The sequence below is a fragment of the Gossypium hirsutum genome, chromosome A01, assembly GCF_007990345.1.
Source record: "Gossypium hirsutum isolate 1008001.06 chromosome A01, Gossypium_hirsutum_v2.1, whole genome shotgun sequence".
In the NCBI taxonomy this organism is placed as follows: Eukaryota; Viridiplantae; Streptophyta; class Magnoliopsida; order Malvales; family Malvaceae; genus Gossypium; species Gossypium hirsutum.
The window spans coordinates 101,596,924-101,601,019 of NC_053424.1; the positions used below are offsets into that span (position 1 = coordinate 101,596,924).

The 4,096-nt window shown below is 36.1% G+C and overlaps 1 non-coding gene across 1 annotated transcript; it reads left to right on the forward strand.

The window, feature by feature from the left end:
* Window positions 1-3,232: 3,232 nt before the first annotated feature.
* On the forward strand, window positions 3,233-3,339 carry LOC121207765 (small nucleolar RNA R71). Its single transcript, XR_005902879.1, has one exon. It is a non-coding gene; the product is annotated as a small nucleolar RNA R71 (small nucleolar RNA).
* Window positions 3,340-4,096: the final 757 nt, after the last annotated feature.

Below are 4,096 nucleotides of genomic sequence, written 5' to 3' on the forward strand. Positions count from 1 at the left end.
ATGCGTTCAAACATTCTTCATTAAAGTTGAATATCGTGTCCTTCTCCAATATTTTGTATAAGGGTTTAGTGATTTTGGAGAAGTCCTTAATGAATTTTCAATAGAAATCGACATGTCCCCAAAAGCTCCTAAGACCTTTTACAGATGTTGGAGGTGGGAGTTTCTTGATAACATCTACCTTTTCTTTATGTACCTCAATTCCATGTCTTGTTATGCGATGCCCCAGAACAATACCTTATCGTACCATGAAATGACACATTTCCCAATTGAATACAAGGTTTATTTCTTCTCACCACCTTAGTACATTGGATAGATTGACTAAGGAATCATCATAAGTGTCTCCAAACACTGAAAAATCATTCATAAAAACTTCCAAATACTTCTTAACCATGTCAGTAAAAATAGACATCATATATCTTTGAAATGTAACAAGTGTATTACATAAAACAAATGGCATGCGTCTAAATGCAAATGTATCGTACGGTCATATGAATGTTGTTTTGTGTTGATCCTTTAGTGCTACTGTGATCTGATTATATCCTGAGTATCGATCAAGAAAACAGTAACAGTCTCACCCCACGAGTCTATTCAACATCTACTCCAAGAACGGTAAAGGAAAATGATCTTTCATAATCGCCTTGTTCAACCTTCGGTAATCTATACAAATTCTCCATCTCGTAACCATTCTGGGTGGTATTAAGTCATTATTCTCATTCTCAAAAACCGTAATACCTCCTTTCTTTGGCATGTACTGGACCAAACTTACCTATAAACTATCTGAGATGGGGTAAATTATACTTGCATCTAACCATTTTATAATCTTTCTTTACCACATCCTTTATAATGGGGTTCAGTCTTTGTTGTCCATCAATCGTTCCTTCCTCGTCATCTTTTAGGATGATTTTATGCCAATAGGAAAAGCATCAATAAGAAAGGGTGAATCACCCATAAAAGTTGTAGAAGTAGGGGTTTAAGCGAAGAATAGCCCTGCGGAGTTAAGTTGAGAAGTAATAAGCAGCTTAGAAAGCTTCCTTACTAAGTTGCAACTTATTATCCGATTCGCATTGACCCGGACACATAGCATTAGCGGAGCGATAAACAAAGCTGCAGGAAAGATCTTCTCGATTACATAAGAAAGATAAAGTAATGTTTGTTAGGTCTCTTGATGTAAATGGATGGGCTAATACAACGGATATTGGCTATAGTCCATCCGATAGCCTTATTGAATTGTTTCAGAACTTAAATGAGTTTCTCTTCCTACTCTATAGTTAACTCAGCTGAAACAATCACAGGCAAAGTTGAAATAAACATATTTTAAGTGCAAAGGAAGTACCTTAAGTTCTAATTTAGGTGGCTCTTCACTTAACACTTTTGGTTGGACATAATCTCTGCTTTTTAACTCCAAAGATTCAAAGTGGGATTGCAGATTAAATCCCCTTTGATTAGCTTCTAGCAAAGCTAATTATTCCCCCCTCTTCATCACTTTAAGGGTCTGACATTAAAACTTGTTCTAATGGGTCCTCAACAGAGTTGAGCTCCCATTCTACAGCTAAATCCTCTAACTCAGATACTACAGAACAATCACCAACTGTGTCAGGGAATCTTATAGACTTAAAAACATTAAAAGTTACCTGATCGTCCTGAGCATGCATTGTAAGCTCGCCCTTCTGCACATCAATAAGAGTCCTTCCAATTGCTAGGAAAGGCCTCACTAATATGATTGGCACCTTTTTGTCTACTTTAAAGTCTAAAATAACAAAGTCAGCAGGAAAAGTAAATTTGTCTACACATACCAATAATTCATCGATTTTTCCTTCTGGATGTGCAAAGGATTGATCTGCTAATTGAAGTGTAACCGTAGTAAGTCTAATGTCACCTATCCCCAATTTTCTAAATATAAACATGGGCATCATTCTTGCACCCAAATCACATAATGTCTTACCATAATAAGTTGCTCCAATGTTGCAAGGTATGGTAAAACATCCAAGGTCCTTCATCTTTAGGGGTTGTTTATTTTGAAGATATGCACTGTATTCCTTTGTCAAGGCTACCATCTCAAATTCTCTAAGTTTTCATTTCTTAGACATGATATCCTTCATGAATTTGACGTATTTTGGCATCTGCTCAAGTGCTTCTACCAATGAGATGTTGATATGAAATTGCTTAAGTACGACTAGGAATTTCTTGAATTGAACTTCTTGTTTCTGCTTTTGAAGTCTTTAAGGGTAAAGTGGTGGATGATTCTTTACTAGAATTGGTTGATTCGTCTTTTGTGGCAATTTTTGTATCTAAAAAAGTTATTAGTTTATCAAAATTAGCTGGGTTAGAAGTTACCTTATAAGATTTCGCATATTCTTGTTCTGGTGAAGCTAGAATTTCAAAACTTGGTTGAACTTCTGCTGAATCTTGAGCATCAGCCGACTCCTCTTCAACTTCAACCGTGTTGGGCTCTAATTTCTTTCCGCTCCTCAATGTCAATGCTTTACAATGCTCTTTCCCCTAATTTCTTGGATTTTCTATATCACTAGGAAGAGTACCTTGTGGTCAGTTCCTAGGTTCAATAGAAAGTTGGCCCACTTAATTCTTCAAATTCCTTAAAGTGGTGTCATTCTTTTCCATATATGCCTTCAATAGATTCTCTAAGCTATTGGAAGGTTCAGCTTGAGTTAGTTTCTAAACTTGTTGGGTAAAAACAAGTGGTTGGGTCAGTTTAGGTTGTGCAAGTGTTACTGGTTCTAGCCCCTTGGTTACTCTAAGAAAAATTGGAGTGGTTTTGCCAAGATGGGTTATAAAAATTGGATTACAGTCCTTGCCTTCCTCAGTTTTGGTTTTGGTTACCCATCTAGTACACGGATTCTGGGTTTGATAGACATTCTTCGAACAAGTGTCCTTCCCCACAATAAACACAGGTTATAGTCTCAAATTGATTCGGTGGCTGAGTTGCAAAATTATTAAACCCATTAGTAGTAAAGTTTTTAATATTTGAGGATATTGAAGATACCTAAGACACGAGTGAATTGAGAGCGTCTACTTCATGTACTCTAGTGACTCATCTTCTTGACGTTGCTCAATTGGTTAGCCATTGATAATTTTGCTAGCAATCCTGTTGATGATATCATAAGCCTCGTTATAAGACTTAGAAATGAGAGCATCGTTAGTAGAAGTATCTGTTACCATCCTCGTGTGAGCATTGAAATCATTATAGAATGTCTCTAATTGGATGCAATGATGGATTTCATGATGAGGGCATATTTGTAATAGTTCTTTAAACCTTTCACATGCCATATACAAAGACTCGTCATCCATCTGTTGGAAAGTAGTGATCTCGTTCCTCAACTTAGAATTCTTGCTAAGTGGGAAGTACTTCATAAGGAATCTTTTTACTAACTCTTTCCATATGGTAATGGAATTTGTTAGCAATGAGCTCAACCAGGCTTAAGTTCTGTCCTTCAGTGAATATGGGAACAACTTTAATTGCAGTGCATCCTCGAGTAACGCAGTTAATTTGAAAGAATCGCTCACCACCATAAACAATCTTAGGTGAAGGTAAGGATCTTTGGTAGGCATTCCACTGAATTGACCCATTGTCTAAAGCATCTGGAACATGACAGGTTTCAACTTGAATTGTTGTGCCTCAATTTTGGGTCTCCTAATACCTGAATTAAGCTCATGAAACACTGGTACGGCATACTAGCATAGAGCTCTATCCTTATCATCAGCAATAAGGATAGGATTTTGAGCACGGTTTGCTTCGTTTCCTTATTTCAGATTTTCAAAGTTCATATCTTCAGTCCTTCTCTAACTTGCTTGACTTCTTTTTTGTCAAAAATTTATTTCAATTTCATGATTTATGGGGAGTAAACCGATAATTGGATCAATACTCATAAACACCTAAAATAAAAATAGAAAAAAATAATAGAATTAAAATTAAACAGAAAAATAAACTAAAATGCAAAATTAACAATTTCACAACTTTTAAAACAATCCTTAGCAATGACACCAAAAACTTGGAATGATGGCAATGTGCAAGTGTGCACTATCGCAACAAGTAAAAAAGTGACAAGTACATGTCGAGCAAAAGAACTATGAAAGAAAA